General features: G+C 41.9%; 1 long non-coding RNA gene across 1 annotated transcript; it reads left to right on the plus strand.

The window, feature by feature from the left end:
- The first annotated feature begins 2,107 nt into the window (after positions 1-2,107).
- On the plus strand, positions 2,108-13,958 carry LOC129696844 (uncharacterized). Its single transcript, XR_008723414.1, has 3 exons — positions 2,108-2,456; positions 3,391-3,442; positions 13,155-13,958. It is a non-coding gene; the product is annotated as an uncharacterized LOC129696844 (long non-coding RNA).
- Positions 13,959-15,699: the final 1,741 nt, after the last annotated feature.

Here is a 15,699-nt window from a genome sequence, read left to right on the forward strand (position 1 = left end):
GCTTCCCCGAGTTTCCCGGGTATACTTCACACCCCCCACCCACCCACCCCCTCCCCCCCTCGCCCAGGCTGGACAATAAGATTGTGGATTCATATGCTGATGTTTAGTAACCACAATCTCATTCAGCAGTGAATTTTTAAACACTCATGATATGCCACTATGCTTGGGGTTGGACAGGCTAGATGCAGGAAGATTGTTCCCGATGTTAGGGAAGTCCAGGACAAGGGGTCACAGCTTAAGGATAAAGGGGAAATCCTTTAAAACCGAGATGAGAAGAACTTTTTTGTATTCTTGTATTCTTGTATTCAAATTTTATTGTCGTTGCCTCACTTTGAGACAACGAAATGAATTTCCCGTACAGCAGTATCGTTAAAAAAAAAATCACAAGAAAAATAATAAAAATAAATAATAAATAAATAATAAAACATATTAAAAAATAAAATTGAAATTGAATTAAAAATTTAACAAAGCACAAAACACAAAAAGTCAAACATAAATGGCACCCAGGTGAGGACGGCACCATAGTCCAGATGGTCCGTAGTCGGGGCCTTCCGAGCACCCGCAGTCGCCGCCCCGGGTGGCCCGATGTTCAGGCCCTCACGCCGGGCTGGTAGAACGCCGACGCCGAACCCCGACGGTGAACATCCTCCTCCTCAGCGGCCCGGACCTTCTGATCAGCCGCCTCCCGCTGCCGGAGTCTGCAGCTCCTGAGTCCACAGGCCGAGAGTGGTGAATCTCTGGAACTCTCTGCCACAGAGGGTAGTTTGAGGCCAGTTCATTGGCTATATTTAAGAGGGAGTTAGATGTGGCCCTTGTGGCTAAGGGGATCAGGGGGTATGGCTGAAGGCAGGTACGGGATACTGAGTTGGATGATCAGCCATATGGCGGTGCAGGCTCGAACAATCTACTCCTGCACCTAATTTCTAGTTTTCTATGTTTCTATGCTTGCCTAACACCGAATACAAAAAATTAAGCTTAAGGGCCCACTCTTTTATTTATTTTAACCATATAACCATATAACAATTACAGCACGGAAACAGGCCATCTCGGCCCTACAAGTCCATGCCGAACAAATTTTTTTCCCCTTAGTCCCACCTGCCTGCACTCGTACCATAACCCTCCATTCCCTTCTCATCCATATGCCTATCCAATTTATTTTTTAAATGATACCAATGAACCTGCCTCCACCACTTCCACTGGGAGCTCATTCCACACCGCCACCACTCTCTGCGTAAAGAAGTTCCCCCTCATATTACCCCCTAAACTTCTGTCCCTTAATTCTGAAGTCATGTCCTCTTGTTTGTTTTGTTTAGGGGAAGACATTGAAAGAGACTAGAATTAATATTTTCTTGTGTGAAATTGTGGAATCAGATTTTTTTTCCCTGTAGTAAATTTTGAATGCAAGAATCTGCCCACCATGTGTTGGCTGACCTTCTGCAGCTAGAATCAGCTACTGCTCCAAGAGAGAAGGAAAATATGTGTAGGGTACGAAGTACCAGCAAAAATAAAGGGTGGAAAAACACCAAATAATCCATCAGAGAAAACAAAATTGGTGCTGTTTACTTCAATATATGAAGACAAACCTGCAATGTTAATCAGGTTCAAAAATTGAATTGAATTAAAAACAATATACATTCTTTGATCGCAGAACTGAATATTTTCGCTGCTCGTGTGTGTTAAAATGAAGCTTCTGCTCTGACAACAAATTACTTTAGGTGGATTTAATCTTCTCTTGAGATATCTTTAAACATGGTTTTTCAATGATTTTTTTTTTTTCAACTGATTTCAACAGTGCAGTGGTGAATAAACAGAATTGATCTCATGAAAGGCAACGTTGATCTCCACTGCTAAGTCAAACCCAGATGCACAATTGTTGCGCCGATTTAACAAATCTTGTTTTTCTCTGATAATTTGTTTCAGGTGTGTGAGTTGGAATTAAATCCAGCTAAATTTCTCATTTGTAAGAATTTGCAAAAGAACAAAGCATTGACTGTTGCCCGTCTAAGGTTTGAAAACAGAGATCTTGTTTAGAAAAAAGACCTCACCACCTCTGAAAGTTCAGTGATGAGTAATCCATCATGTGAGTTCAAAAGTTCAAGTAGATGTGCAGTCTAGTGATTGGGAGCTCAATTCTTCATTTTTTAAATAAAAACATGAGGATAAAAGTATTTTCCTTTTCACAAGTGAATTATTGCAGAATTAAAAACCGACACCAATTTTGCAGAAAATTTCCATTGTTCAGCATCCATTGTTTAGATGTGGTGCAGTTGATTTGTTTCAAGGATGCCACGGTTGTGCAGCGGTAGAGTTGCTGCTTTACAGCAAACGCAGCAACAGAGACCTGGGTTCGATCCAGACTACGGTGCTGTCTGTACGGAGTTTGTACCTTCTCCCCGTGACCCATGTGGGTTTTCTCCGAGATCGTCGGTTTCCTCCCACACTCCAAAGACGTACAGGTATGTAGGTTTAAGAAGGAACTGCAGATGCTGGAAAATCAAAGGTAGACAAAAATGCTGGAGAAACTCAGCGGGTGCAGCAACATCTATGGAGCGAAGGAAATAGGCAACGTTTTGTTGATACGGGTTTCGGCCCGAAACATTGCCTATTTCCTTCGATCCATAGATGCTGCTGCACCCGCTGAGTTTCTCCAGCATTTTTGTTTACCCAGGTATGTAGGTTAATTGGCTTGGTAAATGCAAAAAATGTCCCTAGTAGGTGTAGGATAGTGTTAATATGCGGGGATTGCTGGCCGGCGACAAACCAGTGGATCGAAGGGCCTGTTTGTCTCTAAACTAAACTAAACTAAAGTAAACTAAGGCTTCATGCCTCATGCTCATCCATAGCATGAACAGCACCAGAGGGAGTACTGAAAAGGACATTAGCACAGAAACCCCCCACTGGAAGACTGCAGAGTAGGTAGAATAGGATGTCACAAGGACACTCTGATGCTGCAATTATGAGTAAAACATGATGTGCTGGTATTTTGAATAAAACACAAAGCTTTGGAGTAATTTAACAGAAATGGATAGCAACATTTTGGGTCGGACCTTTCTGTCTGAAGAACGGTCCCCACCCGAAACATCACAGAAGTGTGAAAATGCACACCTCCAGATTCAGGGACAGTTTATTCCCCGCTGTTATCAGGCAACCGAATCATCCTACCACAACTAGAGAGCAGTCCTGAACCACTCTCTATCTCATTGGTGACCCTCGGACTATCTTTGATTGGACTTTACTGGCTTTACCTTGCACTAAACGTTATTTCCGTATCATGTAAACGGCCTGATTGTAAACATGTATTGCCTTTCCACTGACTAGTTAGCGCGCAACAAAAGCTTTTCACTGTGAAAATAAACTATATTGAAGATCACATATCCATTTCCTCCTCAGATGCTACCTGACCCGCTGAGTCACTCCAGCACTTTGTGTTATCGGTATGATGGTGAGTAACTGAGTTGTAAGCATGTCTGAATTGGGACAGAAGTAGGTCACCAGCCATCCACTCCCCTCCTCCCTCCTCCTTGCTCCAGTCTGTCTGCAATTCAATATGTTAACGGCTGCAAGTTAGTTGCAGGCTAAATTTGACCAACTGGTCTTTTGATTCAATTAGTGTTTTGTGCTGTTGTTAATGCTTAACGCCTTATAAATTCTTGACATCAGGAGTGCGATGTTTGCAAGGTTGAAGGAAATTTTTCACTTCAAGAACTTTGGTTCAGAGACAAGAGATGAAGAACAGGGTGAGAAGAGTTTCTCTGAGAGGGCATTTATTCTGAGGGAGTAATTCTCCTCCCTCAACCTCAACAGGGAATAATGAATGAGGTGCCCATGATTCAGGAAGGATGTCGCAGATAATATTTCACAATGAAAATGGAAGGAAATAGCTTGGAGAACTCTTTGTACAGCCATGGTGTATGGAAATAGGCCACCATGTTCGTGCCAACCCAACCATATTGATCCCATCTTCCATCTACAAACTTACATGTCTGGCATTTCAGTGTTCATCCAGACACATCTAAAGTGGTGTCAGCATCTCTGCTTCCATCATACTGATCATACTGGTCAGAAAGGACCCTTAAGATCCCTAAATCTCTCACCCCTTGTCATAAATCTATGTCCTCAAGTTGTTTTAAAGACCATTGATAAATTACCACGCTTTTGAAAGGGCATTGGAGGATTCCACGAGTTATTTCATTCACAAACTGATGAAAGTCATAATTTTAGATGGAGTTTAACAGTGTACCTCAGTATCCCACAGAGTTTCCTAGGGATACTAAGCTGAAATGCAGTTTCCTTACAATACTGAGCAGAGATGTGGAAAGTTCCTTGACTTTCACAGCTGGAGGTGGAGAAACCCTTGACACATGCATTGGGGCATCTGCAAAAGAAGGCATGAGGCCAGAAACAGTTTCCTCTCCTTCCTGTATGGATGGCAAGGCTTCAACAGATTGCCATGTGCCAATGGAGATTAATTTCCTCTCTGTGTATGAAAAACCCTGCATTAAACTGAAGCAAAATTGACTGCCAGGTCTCCACCCATTCTTCCTGGTAATACATCCCCATAAATAGTTTTCCTATTAGAAAAATTGACTCCATTACCGAAAATTACTATTGGCAACCTTCAGCACACACATTCTAGATCTTGAAATGGAATGTCGATTGGAACATAATTTCTCTTGGAAAACGGAGAACTTTTCAAATTTCGGAATAATTTCTCACAGTTTCTTACATCCAAATTGGACTTGTTTATTTTTCTTCAACTATTAAAAAGTGACAGATATTCCAAACTGATTGAGGTTGATAATCCACAATGATAGTTGTATGACCATACAATATACTCAATTTTGTGGTTTTGGTGAAGATCAATTATAAGATATTAATATATCAATCAATAAATTAATATTTACTTTTATTTACTTTGCTTTATAACTTATTAATGCAATTTTTAAAACTGCAAACCTATGAACATTGTGAAGCATGGATCATTTTGTCATTCTTGTTAACCAATATTTGAAAAGATGAAGTAGGAAGGAACTGCACACGCTTGTTTACCAAAGAAAGACAAATTGCTGGAGTAACTCTGCAGGTCAGGTAGTATCACTGGAGAATATGGATAGGTGACATTTAAGGTTGTTTCTGAAGAAGGATTCTGACCCAAAATGTCACCTATCCATGTTCTCCAGAGATGCTGCCGTTACCCGCTGAGTTAGATTAGATTAGATTAGATTAGATTAGATTAGACTTTATTAAGGGGCTGTCCCACTGCGGCGACCTAATCTGCGAGTTTCGATGAGTTGCCCTCGACTCAAACTTGCAGCATGATCGACACGAGGTTCGAGGGGGTCCTATGAGGTCACTGGAACTCTCCTTCATGCTCGAGGGAAGTTCCCGAATACTTGTGGCCTCAGCTAGGTCGCGGAAAATCTTTCAGCATGTTGAAAATTTTTCCGCGAGTAAAATGTAGTCGGCGTGGTTCTTTTTGACTCATAGTGCAGTGGAGTGGGGTCGCTATTTAGTTACAGGCAGTTGAGGGCAGCCGTAGGCAATCTCTTTCACTGACCGGGCATTTTGAGTGCGGGGCCCCGGGGGCTCAGAAACCTCAGGAGCCAGGGAAAATCGACCGGTAGTGTAAAATGCCTGCTATAATCACGCACAAAAAGTCCCCCCTGTCAATCACCCTGCGAGTCGTCCGGTTCCGGTTTACTACAAAATCAACTCAAACACTGTTTGTGAGCCATTTAAAAAGAAATAAACTTTAAAAGATTTGCATTTTTAGCAGGAATATACTTCTTAAAGTGTCTCCCATCCACCCCCACCCCCCTTCTCTCCCCTTTTCCCTTTTCCCTTCTCTCTCTCCCCTTCTCTCCACTTCTCTCTTCCACCCCACCCCCCCCCCCCCCCCCCCCCCCCCGCAGTCCCCACCTCTGCGCTCTGTAAAGGACTTACCATACACTGTGGCAGCCTTTTTCCCCTTCTTCCTCCTCTTCATCGCGGGTGTGAATTTCAGACAGCGCTCCCCCGCTTTCTCTGGTCCCCGTCTTTGCGATGTGTTTGTGTGTGTGTGTGTGTGTGTGGTCAGTAGTTCCAGTTCGTGGTTTCAACGTGGACGGTCGATCCAGCTCGAGGTTTTCCAGGCGAGTGCCCTCGAGTTTGAAGGTCAAAGGCACTCTTCTTAACTCGCGGATTAGATCGCCGCAGTGGGACAGCCCCTTTACTCCAGCATTTTGTGTCTTTCTTTGAAAAGATGACCTAGTTTCACTGATCAAACTAGAGGTATTGGGCACGGAACAAAAAAAAGCCATTCAGTTATTCCCAGCTACCATGTGTTCAGAACATTGGTGGAATGGTAAAAATTCTGTTATGAAATTACCCATATCTGCACCTTTATCAAACATTACATCAATTTTGTAGGTGATGCATGAAAGTTAAGAGTGCGTTGACAAAAGAAACTATCTGAGTAATTTGAGCAACTTCCAAGAAGTAGCATAAACCACAGAAAGTTTCATTTGCATTTGATCCCATCATTTGAATCTCTAAGATTATTAACACTTGCTTGGTTTCATATGGCTGAATTAACTTGGCCTTCTTTATTTAACCTGATCACTTTTATAAACCTGTGGTGTCAATTACTCTTAAAACAATCTACAATTCAATCGACTACAGATACGTAACATATGTTTAACTTTCCATTTGCAATATTATGACAGTGCTTGACATGGTTTTATCGGCTAGATTCTTTAAACTAGAGAATCACATCCTTTGAATTGGATTTTGACTAAATGGGTAATTCTCTCCACAATTTGAAACAGCAGTTAACTTGTGAGTATGTGGGAAAGTATGATTATCAAACACCTATAAATGTAGATAGCTTATAGTTGGCTTTGTGAATCATTATACAGTTTTTCCAATGGTGAGGCCTACAATCTTCTCTGCTTATGACTATATTTTCCATTCTATCAGTCACCTTCCAGATAAATAGCTTACATTTTGATTTCTTGACAGCACACTAAAGTACTTGTCCAAATACATAATAATTACTTGGGGGAGCATTTTGTTCTTGCTGTTTTAAAAGCAGAATAGTCAATTTTTTTTCTTCATTTATGACTCGTTTATAAAACTGCAATAAAACATGATTTGAAAGATCTAATTCTAATGAATGCGGTTTTGTTTGCCGAAACAGCAGTCAATCACAACATGCATGTAAAAGAAATACTTTAATACTTCTCAATCAGTTAAGGAGTTATTTCACCAGTTATAAATGTTGTCAGTCTGTTAATCCCGCCACAATGTGAATTTATTAAAGTGGCATGGCAGCCCATTCGAGAAAACTAATTTCCTTAAATAAGCTTGCAAAACCCTTGGAGCTCAGCTGCAAAGAAATGTGAGGAGAATTTTGGCTGAGAAGGAAAGTTATCAAATGTGCGAAAGAGATAACTGCGGGACAGTACATCACTGCAAGGGGCAACTCTATATTAATGATCCAAAGGTCCTGGTGAGAGGACCAGACTTTATTGCAGAACTTACGATGTATAAAAGCGAGACAAGAATATTACTGCCAAGTAACAATGCAGGACTTGTATGCATATAAAAACAGGTTTGTTTTAAAAAAATGTAATGCATGCCAAGAAATTGATGTCAGAGAGGATTGTTAACAAGAATGTAAGGAGTAAGGCATTAGAAGTGAAAATATTTATACAGTTATATTATGCCCTGACATGACAAGTAAATATACATTGCATGAAGGAATTTGTGTGGGTGAGATCATTCTGTCGCAGTCCCCAGTTTTTATATTTAAGGCTGAATGTGTATATAATTGGAGAAAACAGCTTGGAATAAATCTAATACACAATATTCCAAATGCCTGAAAATGGTGATAAAAATAGAAAACTCTTGGTATATCCAACAATTCAAGCAGCATCTGTGGAGAAAAGACAGATCAGCATCTGCAAGTTCCTTAAGTCGACCATTCATCATACACCTTTATCCGCACTGGTGAAAGATCATAAACTTGATCCATCATTTCTCTCACAGATGATGCCTGACTTTTGATCATTTACGGGATTTGGCCTTTATATCTTAGTGTAGTTATGGATTGTCAAAGATGCAACAATTTGTTCGTTAGTCTAGGTTTTTAAAAAGCAGGTTTCCCTGTAAATACCTCAAACTGCAACCCTAGGGACTGTCGCTGAGCTATGTCACTCACTGTAGAACCAACTCGAGCCTCAAAGTAGATATCTCGCCGTTGGAATGAATACTATGTGTTTCTTTTACATTTATTAATTCACAGTAGGTGACACAGGCAGCAAAATCAGTAGTTAAAGCCAATCTCAAACTTCCCCTTGAACAGAGTGATTTGCTAAAGAGCAGTTATGGGCCTGTCCTACTTTGGCAATTTTTTAGGCGACTGCCAGCAACTAGGACAATGCAAGTCAGCACCGGCGGCAACCTACGTCACCTGGCGACAACCTACGTTAACCTGGCGACAATCTACGACAGCACCTTCGACAACATACAACAAACTGTGACAGCCCAAATTGTCGCCACTGTCGCCGAAAAATTTTCAACATGTTGAACAGTCGCCTAAAAAGTCGCCTAAGTGGGACAAGCCCATTATGGTTCAAGCCTAGAGCTGCATCTTTTAAGTCATTAATTGGCCAGACCAGGCAAGAGTAGCAAACTGTCTTCCATAAAGAATGACGGTGAACTGGATGAGTTTTTTTTTTACAATCTATTTCTTTCTTAAGTACCATCAATGCTGAATTTGTTACCTTTATTGAATTCCAAAACATAATGGGGTTGAAACTCATGCATCTCTGTCATCAATCAGGGTCTCAAAATTATCAGCCCAGTAACCTAGCTATGGTGTAGGAAGAAACTGCAGATGCTGATTTACACCAAAGATAGACACAAAATGCTGCAGTAATTCAGTGGGACAGGTAGCATCTCTGGATAAAATGAATGGGTGACCACCTTCTATCCAGAGATGCTGCCTGTCCCACTGAGTTACTCCAGCATTTTGTGTCAACCTTGCTATTGTGTTAGCCCACCGCAAGATGTGGAGCTGCAAATCCACCAGTCTGTCGGCATTACATTAAACTACAGCCTGCAAAATGCAAGCATGAAAGACTCTACAGATGCACTATAGAAAGCATTTTATCGGGATGCACCACAGCTTTTGGTTTGGGAACAGCTCCATGTCCATTGCAGCAAATTGTGGACGCAGCACAGGCCACCACATAAACCAACCTCCCTTCTATTGACTCAATTTATACTTCACGCTGTCTCGGCAAGGCCAGCAGCATAGTCAAGGATGAGTCGCAACCTGGCCACTCCCTCTTCTCCCCTCTCACACCTGGCAAAAGGTATAGAAGTGTGAAAACGCACGGCACCAGATTCAGGGACAGTTTCTTCCCAGCTGTTATCAGACAACTGAATCATCCTTCCACAACCTGAGAGCAGTCCTCAACTACTATCTGCCTCTTTGATGACCTTGAACTATCCTTGATCGGGCTTTGCTGGCTTTACCTTGCACAAAATGTTATTCCCTTATCATATATCTGTACACTGTTAATGGATCGATTGTAATCATGTATTGTCTTTTTGCTGACTGGTTAGCATGCAACAAAAGCTTTTCACTATACCTCGGTACACGTGACAATAAAATAAACTGAAATTGAAACTAAAATCTTTAGAAATGCAGACAAATCTGATACGTTTCCAGGCTCCTGGATGTATTGTATCTCCCTGGACAGATCTGTTTAATAGCAAGATTTATTTCTTTGAAGTGGCCCCCTCAGGGTCAGGGATAACTTGCTTCCATTCTAGTTCTATGAATTCTAGGGTGAATGGACAGGAAAGTCTTGGAGGGATATGGACCAAGCACAAGCAAGTGGGATCAGCTCAGTTAGGCAACTTGGATGACATGGACAAATTGGGCCATAGATATTATTTCCATGCTGTAAAGATCTATGGCGCTATGACTGATGAGCCCATTGTGGCACCTACAGACCCTTTCACACGTAGGAACTGTTAATTGGGAAAATGAGTAATTTGGGAGGTAATGCTAACATTCATCATTTATAGTGGGTTCCTGACTGCTCCCTTTGAAAGATCTCAAGGCTTTATGTGCCATTTTAAATGCTGCTTTTCCAATCTGATTGGCCATAGCCAAAGATGTTGATGTGAAAAATAATATGATGTTTTTTCAAAGACTAAACAATATTCTTTGAGCATTTCCTATGACTCCTTGCTTATTTCTTGTTGTAATGGAGTTTTGAGTTGTGTGCCTAAGCTGGGAGTCACACTATCCACCTCCAAATGGTAGTCAGCTGAATACACTCAGATCAAGGGGATGTTAGTGAGAGAGGTTCTCCTCATTTTTAAGGAGGTTTAGAGAGATATGGGTCAAATGCAGGTGTGGGATTAGTGTAGACGGCGCGACTCTCGTCACCAGCGGCCTCTGCAGCCCGTCCGCGTTTTTATTATTTTTTGTTTATGTTTCCATGTAGTTTTTTGTTATTTTTTTTGTTGGGGGTGTGTGTGGGGGGGGGGGGTGGGGGTGGGGTGGGAGGGAGGGGGGTAAACTTTTAAATCTCTCCCTGCACGGGAGACCCGACCTTTTCTGTTGGGTCTCCGTTGTCGTTGGGGCTGCAACGAGGAGCGGCCTCCAACAGGAGAAGACCGGGGACTCTGGTGCCGACGACTCACCTCACCGTCGCGGTGCTGGCTGAGTCCGGAGCGGGTGGAGCGGTGGTGGAGCGTTGCTGCTGCTGCGGCCTACCTCCGGAGATTCGGAGGCTGCAAACTGCTTGGGTCTGGTGGACGGCGGTACCGGGAGCACGGGAACCCGCGGTCACTGGAGGGAGACGGAAGCTCCTGCAACGGCGACTTCTCCGCCCGAGTTGCGGGGTTGAAGAGCTCCTGGAGCGGGGCCTACATCACGCCCCGCGCGGTTTAAACATGCGAGCGCAATGGGGGCTCCAAATCAAAACCTTACCACCCGATGTGGCTTTAATGGCCGCGGGACAATCGCCATCGCCAGCCGGGGGCTTTGACTTTGACTCTGACATCGAGGGGGGGGGGGGGGGGGAGAGTGCAGTGGAGAGATAAGTTTTTTTGGCCTTCCATCACAGGGATGTGATGGATGTTTATGTAAAAGGTAAATTATGTTGTGTTTGGGTTTATTTGTTTGTAATGTATGGCTGCAGAAATGGCATTTTGTTTGGTCCTCAAGGGGTCCAAATGACAATTAAATTGAATCTTGAATTTTGAATCTAGATGGGACATGTTGCCCAGTGTAGGCATTTGGCTGAAGGGCCTGATTCCACGCTGTAAGACTCTATAAATGAATGTTTATTGGCCTAGTATGCACACATATGTTGAATGAATTTGCCCTGGTGCTCCATTCACAAATAACAACACAACATACAGTAAACAATTAAGAATAAAACTTTTAAACATGTGAATGAAATAAAATACCAGAGCAAAAGGCGGCTACAGACTTTTGATTATTGATTAGAGCTACTGCCCGCGGAAATAAAAGTTGTTTTTATGTCTGGCTGTGGTGGCTTTGACAGTCCTAAGTCGCCTTCCAGAGGGAAGTGCTTCAAAGAGTTTGTGGCCAGGGGGAGAGGGGTCAGAGATGATCTTGCCCGCTCACTTCGTTTGTCAATGGGGGAAAGGTTGCAGCCAACAACCTTCTCGACTGATCGAACGATTCACTGCAGCCTCCGGGTGTCGTGCTTGGTGGCTGAGCCAAACCAAACCATGATGGAGAAGGTGAGGACAGACTCCACGATGGCAGTATCGTAAAGTCTATGACTCTATGTTCACTTATCTTTCCATTGTACCTATGAGATTTTACAGAGAATAGTTGCAACACCTCTCTAGCTCTTTGAGATGCCTGTATCAGATGTGGCAGGGGAGTTCATTGCTGCTTGGGAGATGGACATGGTTTGGTCTCTAACATTATTCATATATTATCGTTGTAAAGAGAACATTTATCAAGGGCTGAAACAAAGAAGAATTTTGGAAAAATACAGTTTTTGGGGGTCACTGGTGAAAGGTGTGAAGAAATGCTCCCTTCTCCCTCAATCCAAGACTGAATCTAAATGAATCATGTGAGCCCGGCCAAATTGGGAACTGCCCTTAAGTCTGATCCCCAAAGTTGAAGAGTAGCTCAAAGTTACTGACAACAGTATGGATTTTTGATTCTCTAAACACCAGCAGGTCTGTTGTCACTCTGTCAACACCATTTCATCATGTGACTTCTCGGCATTTAATGAAATCAGTAAAGCAAAACAAAAAACAAACTTTTGTTGATAAGTCAAATGGCTGCCCAAAGCCATAACCTTTTAAACAGGCTAACTGGATAAGGAGAAGATCCATCAGTTGCTATCTTTAAATGCCACAGAAAAATCTGACAATGGAGCAGCTCCAGAATAAGACTGACTTTGGGTACAGCTCAGTGATGGATCATTGGAAATGGTATCACCCTAAATACTGCAGTTCCTGCCAGACATTTACTAGCTTGTCGTTTAACAATAATTAGTTGCGAGGAACACTAGTGTCATTGCACTTAAAATTGGATCTAGCAGATTAATCAACAAAGGATTTCTCATCCCTGCCACTTTCAGTGCTTCAGTTTGCAAGGTTTTTTTTTACCTGGGTCAATATTTAGGAAATGATGTGCAAGTATCACCGATATCATGTGGACATTTTATACTATTTGGATCAAGCTCTCAGCTGAAGTCATTGAACATAGGTTCCTAGGTTGTGGGGGCAGATGTATGTAATTTGGGCCTTCTAGGCTGTTCTGCCATTCGCCTAGATCATGACTGATCTACCTCAGCATCATCTTCCTGAGCCCGTTATTCTCATTTGATCTCAGTTTTGAAAGAACTCTACGCAAAGACAAGTGAAAGTTGGAACAGGAGAAGGCCAGCTGCCATCCGCCTAGCCAATTGATACGATCATGGCTGCTCTCCCTCAGGCTCCCACTCCTCTTTCCTGACAGTTCCCCAGAGTTTCAATTTGCCTGATCATTTAAAAGATGAACAATTCCAGAGATTAGTTACCCTCTGTGAGGAGAAATCCTATGTGCCTCGGTTTTACATGACTGCTCCCTTATTTTGTGCATGTATCTCCTCTCCTTTCAGACTTCCCCACCAGTGAATACAATACAGTGGAAACAACTCTCCTTCTTCTGGATGAACAACTCAGCTTCCCCGGCCCTTGGCGGAAGAAAACTCCAAAGTTTCACCACTCCTTGAATGAAAACATTTCCACGTCCCAGTTTAACACTTCCTACCCCTTATTTCAGATAGTGACCTTGGTTCTGGTCTTCTGATCTCCTATCCAAGGGATTAACCTCATGAACCTACGCTGCAGTCCCTCAATAGCAAGAATGTCCTTCCTCAAATTAGGAGACCAAAACTGCACATAATACTCCAGATGTGGTCTCACCAGGGCCCTGTACAACAGCAGAAGACCTCTTTACTCAAGTACTCAAATCTTTCTAAGGAAGTAGAGGCCAATTGAGATTTGATGTGGTGGCAAGAGGGGAGGGGATATCCAAAATTTTATTGAAATTCACTTTAACTTAATTTTGGGACAATATCAGAATGCTATAACAATAAAAGCACGTACGCATTGCACAAAATATATGTGTCACTTTTCATGGGATTATCCATTACTTACCTAACGAAGCAATTAACGAACGGGCATCTTATCAACCAAATGTGATTTTAGCAATGTGAAGACAAACAAGGATAAGGAGTTATAAATCAACTTTATCCACCATTCTGATCCACTGAAAGACATTTTATCTTATTGACTCAGTCATTTGTCATTGATGCTGTTTGCCTTATTTAATAAGGAGAGATTTATAAATTTGCCGGAGACTGGGCCAAGGCTTTTCACGTGTAATAGCTATAAATGGATTTTCTGTCCTCGTTATACAATGATTGTTATTCTTAAATTACACCAGCTGTAGAGTAAATGTAGTACAAATTTATAAAGCAAGCAAACGTAACTCTGATCCTATTTAATACACAGCCACTGACAGTATCCGTATTAGTGAGATGTTACACTTTGGAAGAACAAATCTAAGGGGAAAATATCCATTTAATAGCAATACCTTTACCAACATTGAGATATAGAGAGATCTTGCGGTCTAAGACTCCTGAAAGTAGCAACACAAATAGGTAGAGTTGTAAAGAAAGCATATTGTACACTTGCCTTCACTAGTGGTCACTGAGTATATAAGTCACAAAGTCATGATGCAGTTTTATAGGACTTTGGTTCAGCCACATTTGAAATATTATGTGTGTTCTGGTTGCCCTGATGCAGGAACGATGTGAAGGATTTGGAAATGATGCTGAGGAGGTTTACCGGAACGATGCCAGGATTAGTGGGTATTAGCTACAAGGAAAACTTGAACAGATTTAGATTATTTTCACTGGAATGCAGGAGGTTGAGAGGAGGTGTTATAGAAGCTTATGAAATTATGAAAGGTAGACAGTCAGAACCTTTTTCCCAAGTTGTAAATATCAAATAGTAGAGAGCATAACGTTAAGATGAGAGGGAAAAACTTTAAAGTAGATAAGCTGGCATGTATTTTTACTCAGAGGGTGGTGCATGCCAGGAATGTAGTGCTGAGGGTGGTGTGGAGACAGATAAAATAGTGGGCTTTTATATAAGCACATGGATATGCAGGTAATGGAGGGATATGAATTATCTGCCGGCAGATATGAGTTAGTCTTAGTGTCGTGTTCGACACAAACATTGTGGGCTGAAGGGCCTGTTCCTGTGCTATACTATACTATGTTCTATGTTCTCATCAACAGGTTACATTCCACTGCAGCTCATTCCCTTCATATGACATTCAGAAGTAATAAGAAAACCTTGGTTCAGAAATATATCATGACTATTGACAATTCATTCTATTTAACAACCATTCTAGTAATGGCAATTGGCCTTTAATTTGACAGGACCTGTGGAATTAAATATAACAATATCAATAATGGCTGCAAAAGGCCAAACTTTATTTTTGCTCATTTGAAGATTTCCATCCATACATAAAAGGACCCAAGTGCCGGAGTAACTCAGCTGGCTCACTGAGTTACTCCAGCATGTTGTGTCCATCTTCGATGTTAACCAGCATCTGTAGTTCCTTCCTGCGCAGGTCAGGTAGCATCTTTGGAAAACATGGATAGGTGACATTTCAAGTTGAGACCCTCCTTAAGATATCAACATATTGTTTTTCTGCCCAAATTCTAGGCCAAGAACTAAATGTGAGGTGCTTGAACAACTTACTAAGAAAGAGTTGATCAGACAGTTCCCCATTTCCCAACTCATAGCTTTTAATCTTTGGAGTACCTTTTTTTACATGAAGCTGTAACCGAGATTAAAGCAACACATTTATCATTTAGACACGAGACATTGCCATCCTTCAAACGCAAATACACCTTTCAACATCTTTATTCCAGATACCACTCACAAAGTTGAGATTGAACAGGGATTTGATCCCTTGTAATTCTATCCAACCACACGTGCTACTGTTAATCCAAAAGTTCATCCGTCATTAAAGCCGGGAATCTGTGATGTGCTGGACAGAGGTAGGAATCTCATAATCAAGACCAAGTTCAGAGAGGGTTACACAGAAAAGCTGGAGAAACTCAGCGGGTGCAGCAGCTATCTATG

This window comes from Leucoraja erinacea, chromosome 5 (genome assembly GCF_028641065.1).
Source record: "Leucoraja erinacea ecotype New England chromosome 5, Leri_hhj_1, whole genome shotgun sequence".
NCBI lineage: Eukaryota > Metazoa > Chordata > Chondrichthyes > Rajiformes > Rajidae > Leucoraja > Leucoraja erinaceus.